The sequence below is a fragment of the Lepeophtheirus salmonis genome, chromosome 5 (assembly GCF_016086655.4).
Source record: "Lepeophtheirus salmonis chromosome 5, UVic_Lsal_1.4, whole genome shotgun sequence".
Classification (NCBI taxonomy): Eukaryota; Metazoa; Arthropoda; class Copepoda; order Siphonostomatoida; family Caligidae; genus Lepeophtheirus; species Lepeophtheirus salmonis.
The window spans coordinates 12,830,212-12,847,055 of record NC_052135.2 but is presented as its reverse complement, the minus strand read 5'-3'; positions in this window follow the sequence as shown (position 1 = coordinate 12,847,055).

The window sequence follows — 16,844 nt, the reverse complement described above, 5'->3', positions numbered from 1 at the left end:
TATATTCATAGCTAGGTAACTCTTTACATTTAATAAAGCATTCCCTATCGACCTAACTTTAGGATCACTTTCTTTCTTTTCTGATGACATGCCGAATAGAATTATCGCTGTTATTATATTAACGTAATTAAACTACAAAATGATCTCGAGTATGTAATTGTGGACATTCCGAAAAAGCATGTCTAATTGTATTGGATAATTTAATACAATCTTTACATGAAGTGCTGAAAAAATAAAATTCCTGTGGCTATTTGAAATTGAGATGTGAATTTTCTTCCATCAGCTATTCGGGAAGTCGAAGACATAATCCTATGCATCCAATTACTAGATAGATTTAATTTCCTAGTCCACCCATCACACTTTGACAATGTAGAGTTCTCTTTTGAATTAGAAAAAATCATTCTCAAATGCCAAGGAACGGTACATTGTGTAGCTTGGCATGTCTAATGAGAGAAAAAGAAAAAAAAATCCGGTAAAAAAAACCCCCAGAGTGAACACCAATATCCTGTATTCCAATTTTTTGTGAGTGCTTCCCATTCGAAAGACACAAGTTCACGTTTCTTCCAAGATTCTTATGAATAATATCTATGGTCGTTCCACAATCGTAAGGTGGAGTCGCTTTCCCAAGGAACCCTTTGTGTTGCAGCAAGGAAAGGGGAAAAGTCCTCGATTATCCATTTAAAGATCAGTTCCAAGTATAATATACTCATAGTATGGACATGATGTGATCACATATCTCCACTCCATGTTGGGATTCTTCGTTATATAAACCAAAACTTTCGAAGAAATTTTTGTGATTATGTCCACAAAAGCTTTGAGCCCACACCACAATTGATGCATTGGTATCTTTAATAATGAAATGTAATTCCGATGAAAAATATGATCCAACTAAAAATTTTCCTCCAATTTATAATTAGAGAATATAAAAGTTATTTTCGTCTAAGGGAAATTACTTCTGAACCCACCAAGTAACTTGTGGAAGGTTTTACGAAATGCCTCTGCAATGTCCTCTTGCTTTTCTACAGTTTTACCTCCATTCTCTATTCTCTTTATTACTGAAGCTGATTAATTATTTTGTTGGTAAGGTTTTTAATCCTTCAAAGGGATTATTTTATTATCTATTTTAGCCCTTGCATCTAACCCGGCGACCTCCACAATCCGGAAGGAATGATAAAACTCTGAAGTTATATTTTGCTGAAAAGGGAACTATGTTCAAGGTGTATTCGAAATTACCTTAAAAATCATCCATCACTTTTCTTATTTATTAATGCAGACTCTGGCAGTACTATGTATTGAGCTTTTAAAGGAAAAACAAAACTTTTTTTTTACCGAAAATGAAGAATTAAGCCTAATTGCTATTTTATTTTACATTTATTTATGCATTTTTCATTATTGATCTACCACAAAGGGAGTTTCCGAGGCTTTGAAGATGTTTTGAGTAAAATATTAAGCACTATGATATTGTGATCGGACAATGTTTCAGAGCGATTGAAGGAATACTTAGTATGTTTATACCTGAGTTTTGACTCAAGTGCTAAATCAATTCGTGACATTCATGGGCCCCTTCTTCATGACACACTATAAAATAACCTGTTAAGTCAATCAAATTTAATTCACATATAAGTTTCTCCAAATATTTTTTATTTTGATATGAGTTGCTGACACAATGTCTGTCAACGTTAAGGTCTGCTTCCGTTTAAGATTGGTAAATTATTACCTTTGGAATTATTAATAGTGGCCCGGAAGAATGATTTAGGGCCATAAACATTAATTAATTCAAATTTAGCCCTTTCAGTGGATATTAAGATTTTATGTCAGTCACTCCTACTTGGGTAGGATTTGGTACACATAAGATCACCAAGAGATTTAAAAACCAAGGAATGAACTCCTCTATTTGAATGTATTTGAATTTGATGGCGATGTATCCTGCTTATATCGTTTACCAACTGATTCTGAACGAAAACACTGGGGCAAAATTTGTTGTTTATCAATATGAGGCTTTTATTTACCCTTTTCTTTTGAATTGGTTCCTTAAAGCTACTAATATGATCATAGATTGAACTAATTCCTTCACAAATATTCGATAAGTAAATGATTTTTATTACCATTTGTCTCTGACAGAGTTGAATGACTGTTTTACTCTGCATTTTTTTTTGTATCCAGCACACTGTCCTTGCTTTTCTTGGGCATACTTCCTGTTGGATTTAGCGCTAAAGTTGCAAAGCTTGCATAGTTAATTATTTGTTTTAGGTACATAAGTCCAAATCTTGGTGACAGCGAGCTCTTTAATGCTCACTGAGGGGTCCACCATCTTAGGCAAAGAAATTCTACTAGATGCCCTTTTATATTTATAGAGAAAAAACGGATTGTAAAAAAATCTAAATAGGTTGGGTGGCAAGATATATATAATATATTTTTGAATATCCAAGTACTTTTCCTTTATAATTCATCGTGCCGATGGATTCATCCTTTTCTCTTCTTCTCTTTACTCTAACAAAGGGAATTTTTTTTTTACATAAAAATGGCGGGGAAATGCAAATAAATGTCAAAAACACGAATAAGAACCCAAAAGGCAAATAAATCTTATTTGCATAATTTGGACATCACTATTGATCAGTGATGTCTAATATGAATAATATAATATTTATACGACTCCAATACATTGCAATTTAATCATTCGAGGTCATGAAAAGTACAGTTCATCAACAATATTTTTTCCAAAATTAAGAAAATTAAATCAGTCTAATTTTTAAGCATTCCTGGCTAGAGGGACAGTTGCTAAATTTGACAAGTCACATTCAATTGCAATTTGTGGAAAAACCCTTTAATAATAATATATTCAAATAATAGCATACATATGTAAGTATGTTGTGTTAATATTTGACGAGTCCAAATTAAAGCAACTCGAAGTAATTGAGGCAAAAAAAAAAAAGTGTGGCAACTGTCTCCCCTACTTTATTTCTTCACATATATGTACATAAATTGTTCTCTATAACGATACCTACGTATTAATTAATTATAATCATCTCTCATATAATTATATCTACTTACAAAGGATGACGGTGTTGATATTAATAATGGTGGAGTAAAGAATGGTGGAATAAAATCACGTTATCATAATTATTGAAGAGTACCTATGTCTAATTAATAAGAAAAGATTAGTCGTATACCATGAAAAAGTGGAGACTAATCAACTGTGCTTTGAAAAAGCTCGAAAAAAAGATTATATAATCCCATAATTATAAGTCCTTTGAAATACCCTAATAGTATTAGCAACAGCTAGCAAGACAGAGATATAGTTACTTGAGGATAATAATTAAGCATTAGAAAGGTTGGACCCGATTCAGGTTCAGCGGTTCTATTGGTCCCGGTTCTTTCATTTCAACAGTTTCAGTCTCGGTCTACTAGATCCTCTTATCGATCTCCGTTCCGGCCTTCAGTCTCGGTTCTTTTTTATACAGGCTCAGTTTGGTAAGAGGTACTTAAAACACTTAAATCACTAGAAAATTCGGGCCCAGGAAAATGATGTTATATAAAAACAGGAGCACATCTACCTAATACTCAGAGTGCGTAGTGCCCCAAGTTCCAGCTAAGGTTGCTTAAGACAATAGTTTTCAAAGTGGGCCGTGAGGGGAGGCTAGGAAGGGATTCACAAAAAATTAATTTTTTGGGAAAAAAAATTCAAAAAACCTTAGCTACTCACAAAAAAAATAAGTTTTTTTGGAAAAAAAGTTCAAAATCTACAGCTGTTGAAAAAAAAATTAATTTTTTAAAAAAATATTCAAAAATTATATTTTTTGGACACGAATTTAAAAATGCATAGCTATTCACGGAAAATTAAATTAAATTTCATATATTAAATTTTTTACAAAAAATTTAGATATGACATTTTCTTGTAAAAACAAACAATCCTTTTGTTTTTAAGGAGGGGGGGGCAACAGCTCCTCCAGACCATCCCTGAGCTATGTATCACTTGTAAGATGGTATTTCGAAATCTCCAGTATCCCTTAGAGTACCTCCAAGTACCTCAAAGGCTATGCGTACCTCCATTTGAGAACCATTGTGTTTGAGGATCTAGTCAATTTTACAAAGGAATACATTATTATTTATCAACATCTGACTATTATATTCTTAGGTATTTTGAAATTTTATCATTTTTTTATATCCTCTTTTGATCTTTTATATTTCTTTTAGAATTGAAATTTTTCTATTTACCATCCCTTCAAAATATATAAGACAGTGGTTACAATGCCTTAGTTAGTAAATCGTAAGCATATTTTGGAGTGTATAACAAAATTAATATGGTAACCAAATCAGAGGGAACCTAACGTTTCATTACCTTAACTTTAAAAATAAAAAAAAAGTACCAATCTGTATCATGCTATAAAAAAAAAAAAAAATAGGCATGAATGACTCCATTTTCAATCATAAATTCTATTATTTGTGTATGAACAGGATCCGAGATGAACATTATCAGTACCTCCATTTGGGACTAAGTTGGGTCATATGTCAAGGGGTTAAGCTGAAGTCATTTGAAAAACGACTTATTTTAGGCTGAAACTTCAGAGAATACTCATATCGATATTCCTACCCCACATCCCCACAATAATTTATTCATAAAATACCTAATACAATAACAAATTAATATTTGATAATTTTGAACTAGTTCAATAAAATAAAATCAACATATTACAGTATGTCCAAAAATTGATGGCGGTATTAAAAATATATGTTTCACAGTTTAAAAAAAAAAAGAAATTTGGCTGATACAATCATTAGGCAATATTGAATTTTTTTGATGCAATAATTTTCGATGATTGTCCACAACTACCTGAGGCACTCGATGACTAGAAATGTATCCTCTTCAGTAATGAAAGTCCATTTGAGCTATTTCATACCCCAAATCCCCAAACAGATCGGGTTTGGGAAAGAGATAACTTCAACTGTGAAATTTCCCTGAAAATTCAGGTTTGGGCCGTTATCAGGCACCAGGCAGTGTCAGATCGTCACCTGATTCCACGAAAACAAATTGTGACGGCCGAGTACTACGTAACGGAGATCCTCAGCAAGTGTCTGATGTCAGTTTTGTCTCCTACTGAAGAAACTGGACCTCTTTTGAAGAGGAAAATGTTGTCTGACACATCAAGAGCCAATTTTTCGGCAGGAGGGTGCCCCTGCTCAGCACTCTAAAAGGCACAAAAGTGGTGTTGAGACAACTTGGAATCCTGCCAACAGTCTTGATTTGTCTCCCATTGAAAATTTGTGAGTTTTGGTCTAGAGGGAACTCATTGAAAATACGACAGCAAATTCTGAGGATGAAAAAAAAAAAAAAAACTGACAAAAGCTTGGGAATTTTTTTTTTTCCAGATACTTTCAATAATCTGTATGAAGAGATGCCAAAACGCATAAAAAATGTATTAAGCTTAAAGGATGTCATATTGGGAGGTAAATAAAAAAAAAAGTCCTTTGTATAGGTTATTTCATGATTTTTTTTTAAAACCACCATCAATTTTTGGACATACTGTATATGTATAATTTTTGGGTGGAGCATTCAACTGCCCCCCCCATTCCTAGCTATTGTGGGCTAGAAGAAGAGAGGACAATGTTCAGCCATATTGGAATATATTGTATTTTATATTGGTGACTAGCCTGCATACGAGTTGTCGGACATACTGCCTCCTTTTTTATTTAATTTCCCCTCCCTTAGCCCACTCTAGAAAGGTCACCGCCATTTTGACTGGGAAGAAAAGGGAGATGTTTATTACTTTACCCACCACTGTGATACTACGATATTTTTTTTATCCTCCTTCTCCCTTTTTCAATATTCTCACGTACGTCACACAACCAATAACAATACATTGTAGCTCCGACAGGGGACTTTTACTAATAACTCCCTCATTCACACATTTGTGATAAACTGTCCACTTGGGTGTGTGTTTCTCCTCAAGTAAAATATATAATAGTGATAAAAGCTTTGGAAAATAGTAAAATACTCTATAGATTGCCAGAACAAAAAAGTTCACAAACCCATAAATACTGAAAATTTACAGCCCAGGCAAACGTTGTTACTAGAAGGGGTTGTCTCCATCCACAAGGATGTTTGTGCCCTTCCCTACCTGAAAATAAACATAATCTAAATTTTATTCAAATCGGTCTATTTATATCTATTCAAACAACCCTCTTATGACTAATTACGGAACTGAGTGGGCCCCACGGTGTTCTAGGTCACTCTGATTGTAATGAAGCCTAAAGGATCATGCCATTTTTTAACATTGCTGTTAAAATTTAACCAAATTAGTGTTCCTATATAATTGGATTACAGTTTGATTTAAATTCTTTATATTTGGCTCTGAGTTTTTTATTTTAAACATCTTTTACGAGACCTTTTCTCATTTCTTGATAACTTTACAGAGCTCAAGACAATGAAGGCACAGCAGAACCCTATTTGCGAATCACTACCCTCGAATATAGATAATATCTTTTAAACCCGATTTATTTGTAGATGCAAATGTGATACATCACTAGTAAAGTTTTTTTTTTTTTTAATATAGACAAAGACAATAAAATATGTGTAACTCTTAAAATGAGGATAATTTAATTTGAGTACTGGTTCATACATCTACATCAAAAGGGTTTTTGAAGGAATGGGATGATGCAGTGTGAGAGGCATGACAACATCGAACAAACAATTCATTTGCTCTAAGCTACAGTTAGTAGTTGATACATAAGAAGCGTGATGTCGGTTAATGAGGCAATAATTACGCACAAAATAGTCAACGTAATTGCCATAGGAATGAGGTGTGACAAGAAATGATAAAAGGGATATCCATCGATGTACATATGTAGTTGGTCTTGTTAATATATCACCATTTTACGTTCTATTTATTACTACAAATAATGGAGTTTCCGTAGAGCGAGCAATGCACGAATAACTGATAAATGATTTTGCTGAGAGATGTTGCCAAGTGATTGTTTACGTAGAATCAAAAGGTTTCTTTTTTTATTTACACGAGTTTCTAAATATTTCTATTTGTATTTGTAAAGGCATTTAGATGGTATCTCATTAGTAATTTCATTTTTGTTCGTTGCTTCTCTTAACCTCATTCAAAAAGAGAGAGAAAAAAAGGTTCAAAGTTATATGGTATTTATTAGTTCAGGGGCGTTTGCAGGGTTATATTTTAAGAAGGGCTTTTTTTTTGAATTTTTTGGTAAATATTTTCAAAAATCCATAACTATTCAAAAAAAGTTCACAATTGTTAATTTCTGAATTCTTTTTCAAAAAAATTAATTTTTTTTGAACAACCCTTGAATTGTTTCAACCCACGGTTGTTTACAGAAAATTTTAAACATTAAATTTCAAATATTCATTTTTTGGAAAAAAAATTATATTTTTAAGCTATTCACAGAAAATTAAATTATTCTTTGGTAAAAAAATCGAAAAATTAATTTTTTTAGAAAAAAATGGAACAATTAATTTTATTAGAAATATTTGGGAGGATAAAGCTTTTCCATCCCACCCCTGTGGACATCCTACAACTATAAATTTCGGATTCATTTTCACAAAAAGTTAATTTTTTTTTCAAAAATCAACGGTTGTTCAGAAAAAAAAATTCATAGTAATATATAAAAAATAAACTTTTTGTAAAAAAATTCAAAAACCCACAGTTGTTTACAAAAAATTTTAGGAAAAAAATCAAAAATTAATTTTTTTGGGAAAAAATCGAAAAATTAAATTTTTGGCGTAAAAAAATATTTTTTTAGAAATATTAGGGGTGATACAGGTCCTCAGCCAACCCCTGTGGACCTGTGTACATAAAGAACGATTCATCATACATTTATGACAACAAATATTTAAGATTTAATGTCAACTATGTATAAACCAAAAATGATATCCTCCAATTGTATTATTTATTGATTCGGATGAAAACTCCTTCAGGGATTAGCCTCATTCATTTCCACGTATACATAATATGATAATACATTTAATATGACTTATGAGATAACCTTTATCAAAGAATCATACTAACGTTAAGCCGAATAATAATGCAAGTTCATTGCCAAAATGTCAGTCCGCCATTAAATTGTTTCAAAATATCATCATAAACAACTTTTTTATCTCCCTTTTGAAGAATGAAGAGGTGAGGCTATTTTAGGCACTGGGGATAACGGTGTTTATAATGCATCATCGACTCCCCTTAAATGGGAGCTAACACAAAATATAACTCAATGAGTTGAAGGAACGAGATAAATGATAAGAATTTAGATCTAAAGGCGGGTTTCCAGTTACCACATCTATCGAAAATAAATTTTGGAAGCATATGAGTAACTAAAGTGCTTCCAAAATGTATTTTTGTGGTATTTTATTACCTCTTAACAAGGTTCATTTTAAATCCCAAAACTTCTCGATTCTGATATAAAGAAATATTGAGGTTTGAAAATTATAATACAGATTCATTCGAATTAAATCACTAACTATTATAAAGAGTAATTTAATTGTATAATTAATTAATTTAGTTTAATTTTTAGTGTAGAACGTTTTATACTGGGTGGTCCTGAAATAAAGTCTAATCAAAAAAATTAAACTATTCTAGCGGTGTCTGCAGGATTATATTTTGAGGGGTTGGGGTGATTTTAATTTTTTTTTTAAATCCACATTTTTTTTATTTCAAAAATCCATAGCTAAATGTAAACAATGTAATTTTTTTTGAAAAAAACTACAAAGATTAAATTTTTCGGAAAAAAATATTATAAATTCCTTATTTGGTCGGGGCTACACCCCTTCCAACCCAACCCCTGTGGACGCCCCTGTACATGTGTGCACGTCTAAAACTGAACACTCTGAAATTTTAAAAATAGTTAAATAATTCTGTAACTTTTAAAGTGGTCGACGAATTAATTTATTTAACATGAAAGATGAGAGTCTTAGACAGATGTCTATTCAATATGGCCCCCATGTTTCCCTCTACCAACTCCAGCCTGGACAGGAACTTGCTGCATGACTTGGCGATGACGCTCTGGTCGAGGTAGGCTCATGTATTCTTGAGGGCAGACTTCAGCTGGCCCTTGGACTTGTATTGGACTCCCGACAGCATCCCCTTCAAAGTCAAGCGGCTAACAATTAGGCGAGTGAGTCCTTTTTCTTAAGCCTGTTGAGAAGAATCTTCGACCTTGCGAGGCGTTTTTCCTTGTCTAAAGGCTTGAGGGCTTGACGAGGGGTTCTCTTGTAGACCTTAAGACCAAGGATTTTCCTAACTAGCCGGTCCATGGTCCTTTTACTGACGTTGAACTCCCTGGAGAGGCCGCTGACGGTGACCTTACCTCTCTTGTCCTCGACAGACTTTTTCACGGCAGCAACCATTTCGTCCGACCTTCGAGACCTTCACTTTGCTTCAGGAGTCCCTTTGGCTACCACGCTGTAAACGATGGTGCGGCTGCTGTTCAGAACATTGGCAATTTCAGTGGGAGTTTTTCCCCGCGCAGAAAGTTCCCAAATTGCGACTCGACGTTTCTTTATATTATCGGCTGTTGCGTCACTGTTGCTATTTAGATTTTGCTGGAGTTTTGTTTATAACTAGTCAAGACCCTTGCCTCGAAGTATACACCGATTTCAACTCAATAAAATCACGAATATGTGCATGGCGTCAAATTTAAAGGAGTGTTCAGTTTTAGACGCGCACACCTATATTCATAGATTATGTTTTGTATTAGAATATTTTTTATTACGGATGTGACACGAGCAAATCTCGTCAATTATTAAAAAAAAAGACACCAAAAACTCGGTTTGTGTACCTAAAATGTGAGTATTTACTCGTAGCTCGCCAAAACTTGGGATTCCTCCTTTTACTTTTTTGATCTTGAAAAAACCTTTCTAAGAAATGTAGAATTTATGTGTCCAACAGCCAACCAAGTCCGAAGAACTTCGGGGAGACGCCTCAACATTTAATTATATATGACATGATCAACGCTGTCTGGAATATTTTGCATCTGCGGCTGCCATAAGGGAGTCCCTGAACAGGCTTGGTTTTTGGATTTTTTTGATAATCAATTCCAAAATCCATAGCTATTCAGAAAATTTTAAAAACTCAAAAATCCATAGATATTAAAAGAAAATTAAAAATTTTGAAAAATAAATTTCAAAAATACATAACTATTCACAGAAAATTAAATCTTTTGGAAAAAAATATTAAATTTAAATGCATAGACATTTACAGAAAATGTAATTAAAAAAAAAAAATTAATATTACATTTTTGGAAAAAAATTCAAATTTTTTGCTCAGCTGCATAATTTGGACGAATGACGAAAAAAAATTGTAGTAAAAAGGATATATTTCTTAATTTGGGGACTTACATCCCATCCAACCCACACCTTCCGGACGCCCCTGCTGTATTGGCCTCTTCCATGACCCTAATTAAAATGGCAATGCCAAAGAAGTTAAGATCAGATAAAAAAGGGGGGAGAATAGTCTTCCAAATGTTCTTTCTACCGTCGTGTACTTCATTGGCACTGTATAGTCCAGGGCCTATACTGTTAGTGCAATATTTTTAAATTGAGTAACAAAATCTCTTAATTTAATGAGACTCTAATTCTGGACAACCCAGTATATTCTTTCTAATACTTCCCACTATCCCACAAATCCCTCGGTCTATGAATCATATCAGCTCTTTGAGGTATAACCACACCTTGTTTTGAAATTGTGATCACTTAAATATTTATTAAAGTATTGATTTCGATATATGCATTGTGCACATTCTTGCAAATATGCACATTGCACATGTATTGTACGTGATATTCTCACTTTTACATATTATTATGTATTGTATATTTTGAAAAGCCTTTGTGAAATGCGTAGATGTATTTAGGTATTAACTCTGATACAAATTCAATTGTAATTAGTTGAAAAAAGTTGGGCCTGGAAGTTCAATATCAATTTAGGGATGTGAATATTGTAAATGTTGGTGAGTGTAAAAACCAGTTACAGGGACATTCAGCGCGCTCTTTTCATTAAGATATATTCAAAATGTATTCACTGTTGGGGATGAATTTTCCTCGGAATGAACTTGTCTTGGGATAAATTTTCCTCACGATGAACTTGTTTCGAGATGAACTTTCCTCGTGATGAACTTGCTTTGGATGAACTTTCCAGGGGTGAACAGAGCACAGTGAAATTTCCGTACACTGTAAAACCACGCCTGTGCGAACATCACAAAAATATGATAATATTGAGCTGACATATTTGCTGACAAAAAGTACTATATATTGATTCTTGTAAATGAAAAGTAAAGCCTAAATAAGTAACAATTCATTGTTTTGTACTATGGAATGGGGTAGCCCCCCCCCCAAATTTAAGAGGTTTTTGCTTTTTACAAGAAAATTAAACATTTGAAATTTTTCAGCCATGATTTTTTTTAAAACATTTAATATTAGAAATTTGATATTTTTGCTACTGCAGGATTATATTTTGGAGGAAGGCTTGGTTTTCGAAATTTTTTTTTGAAAAGAAATCAAAAAATTAAATTTTTTCAATATAATTTCAAAATATTACATTTTTTCGAAAAAAAATTTCAAAAATCCATATCTATTGTCATAAAAAAAAATTTTTTTTTTTTTTTAATTCTAAATCCACAGCTGTTCTCAATAAACTAAATATAAAACTTTAAGAAAAAAAGTTTAAATATTAAATTTTTAGAGAAAAATTTCAAATACTAATTTTACTAATTACTTTTGTAGCAAAATTTTAATACTCATATTTCAAATATAAAAATTTTTCGATAAAAAATACTAAAATCCATAGCTATTCATAAAAAAAAATTCAAAAATCCATAGCTATTCTCAAAAAATTAAATTTATGGAAGAAAAATTTCAAATATACACAACTGCTCAATAAAAACTTGAATTTGTTGGAAATAAATTTCAAAAATCCTATTTCAAATATGATCTTTTTTGGAAAAAAATTTCGAAAATCCATAGCTTTTCACAGAAAATTAAATTTTTTGGAAAAAGTTTCAATTATTAATTTTTCCAGATAAAGCAAAAATTCCTTAACTTAAGGGGGTTACAGCCTCTCCAGCCCACCCCGTGCGTATTCCCCGATATACTAGCCAGCTTGATGCTACACGCAAAATTCATGCAAGACTTCATTAATATGATATTTAATTATTTTTTTTCAGATAAAAACTTCTGTGCCAATTACATACATGTAGATGTTGCTTTGTTAATACATATTTTTAATACTATTTAGGATTGTAGTACATTAAAAAAATAGTTATTAATCGAAATAATATCTTCTTCTTTGAATAAAATAACCTTTTCGTACATCAAGAATAATTATCATTCTTTCTGGTCATTTTTAAAATAAAGACTCATTTCATTAGACACATAGTCATGTTATAATATGCATTTCATGGACAGATGACGTTAATCAAATGAATAAGTATCTAATTAAAGGAGAGAATTTCAAAATATATAGCATTTTTTTGTCATAAATTGAACTCAAAATGAAATTACGTCAAAATATTATGAGATAAGAAGTTAATGGTTCTAATTTTACAAGCTAATCCATAAGTCTTAGGACAGCAAATTCAACTTAATATTTCTCCTAGACGGATGTATATTTTTCAATTCTGTTTGTTGGATATGATTCACGCTATCTCCATTTGTGTTAGTTTTAAAACAAACTTTTTGTTTTGAAACGTGTTCTTGAGCCTCTAACGACGATATAATGAACCCGAAGCGCACCATAATTTCGCTTCATTTGGAAGGGAAGAGCTGTAGGAACATTACTAACATCCTGAAAGACCTCAATATTCCCAATTCATTGGTCCACTACACAATTAAGCAGTACAAGGAGTCCAGCAGTGTCAATGAAAGGTCCAAGAGTGGTCGCCCGAGGTTCAAGAGAAACCTCGGATTAATCAACCGCAAACATATCTATGAGACATATGGCTCGATAAAAACCCTGCGTAGGGTTATTAAGGAGGACCTAAGGATGAAGCCGTATCGTCTATAAAAGCGGCAGCTTCTCAGCAAAGTGACAATGGCCAAGAAGCTGATCCAGGACAAGGTGTTTCTAAAATTCTTCCATTCTTGTACGGACGTTTCAATCATTTTGTCTGATGAGAAGATCTTCACCGTTAAGCTGGCTTACAACATCTACAACAACTGGTAATGGGTCAGAGCATGCAATGGTCTGAGTGGGCGTCACATCCTGAGGGATGAAGCCCCCTTGATCTTCATTCCCAATTGTATTAATGCCTTTCAAATGGTCTATCTGGACATGTTACTCTCCCAAGTACTTCTCTGGATCCAGGAACAGCACTGAGAAGGGCCTTACTGCTTCCAACAGGACAGAGCACCTTCACATACTGCAAAGATTGTCTAAAAGACGTGCCAAACCACTTTTGAGAACTTTTAGAGCAAACACATGTGGTCCCTTCCTTCCCCAGATATCAACATAATGGATTTTTCCATATAATCAATTATGGAGAGGGAGATTAGTATGATTTCCTACCACAGCGTCGACGACTGGAAGGCTGGCATAGTTTCCGCATGGGACAACTTTTTGGAGGAGACCATCTGTAAAGCAGTTCTGAAGCGTCTGAGAGCTGAAGTTCCATCAAATGGTGGCCATGTGGAATGAACTGGCACTCATTTTGAAGGAAATTGGGTGTTGATTGCAATGGTGTAACAACTTGTTTGGAGAAATAAATATTAGTGTACTTTCTTGGCTCTTAAAGTCGTGCTAAGACTTATGTGTCACCCTTTACATGTATATAAATATGAATAGATTTATATCTATTTTTGGATATGGTTATAGCAAGAAATGCAGTTGTGATCACGATAACGGTGCCACTCATATGTACATACATACATCCAAAATCTTCTCATTGAATAATTTTTAAACTTCTTAAGGTGGATGGATTTAAAAATGGAGAATAATGTTTTTCTATCGACAAATTGTCAATTTTGATTGACTGTGTAAAAATGCTCATGTCCTACACTGGTAAGACTATATTTTCTTTTCACATATACAAGTTTCATTAAGTTTTTTTAATGTTCAGGTTTTTTTTTTGTCAATTTGTTGCACTGATTAAGAATTAGTAAACATTATAGTATTACAATTACTCCAACTAACCTAGGAATCTTTATTGAAGTCCAAATGCATAAAGTGTATTCCTTTCTCCAGAAATAACCTGGTGCAAACCAACACATATTGAGTTCAAGAGAAGATTTTCTCCAGAGCGCGTTGCTATGGATCATTTTTCAATAAAAAAACTTAGTTTATATATTAGAAAAGGAAAAACGGTTGTTGTTGCATTTGTTATTTTTTCTTTTTTCAGTATTTAATAGACCATCGTTCTTTTAATTTCTCCCTCTGAAGTAAGGATTATCTCCTATTTTGGTTTAAATTGATTTACAAATGCATAATAAAATATACATATGTGAATTTAAATAAAATCATCATATTTTCCCTGCGCTAAAGTTATTTGAATATAGGAGGATCTTGTATATATAGCAATTATTCATATTCTCTCCCTAAATCTATAAAAGGCAGCTGATATTAACAAGGGTAATAATTCAGTGACAACATCAGTTTTCCTTCCGCCTTCTCCTCGTTTTCTTACAAAAATGGTATCCTGACCATAACTAAGGTTGCATTTTTTTTTAAAACTTCATTCCTAGGTAGGAGTGAACAAAGTAAAGATATATATAGGTCCGTAGGACTGAAAGACCGACTAATTAGTCCTTAGGACTTATAAATGGCAAAAAACGGGCCGATTAGAAAAAGACTGAAAGGGGGTTACTGATTAGGAATGCAGTCCTAGGATGGATCTAACACTACAAATTACCAATTATTTAGTCGATCAAAATCATACTATACCAACATATATCAAATACCAATTAGTAAACGCTTTGTAGTAAATACTTTGCAATTAACTATGCAAGTTTAAATAACTGTAATTTAAGTGCTATGATCCGTGAGGATTTGACAAAGAAGAGGTCTATTTTTGGTAGAAACAAATGTAGATCTATGCCTTATTTCACATGTATAATGAAGACATTGTTTGAGTCAAACGTCATCTGTAGGAATCTTTGTTATCATTTATCATTATTATTATTGAAGCATTGATGCATGCTCCTGAAAACTAATTGGCATATTTGTAATACATATCTATGTAATTATGAAGTTTTTTTAGAAATACATCATATATTTTAAGTACATCTATAAGTAAAAATCTAATGAGAGTTTAATCAACTTGCTTCTGAGTTACTCCATACAATACAAGAAATTTACAAGATTTTTAAATAAAAATTAAAAATGTGGAAAAAATTAAATTTGTTGACAAAAAATTTGAACTATTAAATTTTTAGGAAAACAAATTTGAAAAATTAAATTTCTATGAAAAAAATTTAATTTGTGACAACTTCATCTAAGAAATGAAAATGTAACATCGAGCGTTTGCGTCATATTAATAAAGAAAAGGGGAGCAGATTTCTATATTTAATTATGTAAATCCGATGTGTTTTGTAGCTGGCTCGTTAATTTCTAGTTGGTAATTTTATAGAATTTTCTTTTCCTTAGCAGTTGTCATTACTATTTAATTCCTGAGTAGTGAACATCCTTTCCTAAATAGATTCAATTATCTTAAAAACTTGATTGAACTCTCGTGTGTGCTCATAACCCTGAGGATTTAATGCAGAGTTTTGGATTGAAAGTCTCCGTTAGACTCAGAGTAGAATTGGGGATTGACATCGGAATAATTATAGCAAATGCCCTGGTTCATTTCCTTTTCTCCTTCCTTCCTTGTCACAGCTAATTGTAGCTAATCTAATGAAACGTCATGGACATTATTCTTTCTCTCCTCCAAAACATTCTTCAAATAATCACCTTGTTGATTTTCGGTTTTTTATTTAACATGCCCATTCTACACTGGATTTTCATCATTATCTGTAATACTAAAGCTAAGTTTGTCTTGAAGCTTGCACAAAGCTTGCTTGAACAAATAACAATGTAGCATGAGAGTGAGTAGCTAAAACTCAGTACGTCATATTAAAGAAGAAAAGAAAAGTACATATCTAGGTTGTTAATCCAAAGCATATTTGCCGTGCGAGTTTTTTTATTCTTGGCAATCTGAATAGTAATTCTTATTTTCTAGAGTTGCCAGTGTTATTTTTATATTGAAGATATAATATTTAAGTGTAACGTGTAACCACGAGTGTGTGTCCTCATGATAAAAAGAAAGTAAAGGTCGATTCATTGATGGACGCAATGAAGTTGGAGTCAATCCTCTTAAGGTTATGGATGGTTTTTCGCTGACTGATTTTTGTGTATATTTAATGCAACCTTGCAACTTTTGTGATGTAAAATAAAAGGGGGAAGATAATTTAAAAAAAGTAGAATCTGTATATATATAAAACGGTTTGTGTCTGTGTGTCCTTTAAATATACCCACAGCGTTGGACCTAGGAGACTGAAATTTTGCATGGGGGCCTCTTTTGAACCTGGACGGGATAAAACGGGGGTGGCGATTTTTGGGGGCTTATTCTATACCCAAAACACAAAAACTTTTTTTTAGAGGTCAAGGAGACTAGATAAGGGGTTGAGTTATATATCGAATCAAAAGGTGACTGGTGTCTCAAAAAACAACTAGAGTTTGTAGAAGTTTGTAGAAATTTGTCTGGAGATTCGTTTACTTACAAATTTTACACATAAAAATTTTGTTTAACTGAAATATCTGTCATTTTCTGAATAATTTTTCATTTTTTTTTATCATTTTTCATCAAACGTCAATTTTCTATTTTTTTAAAGAAATGTCACAAATCGATGAAATTTGGGCATAAAATTT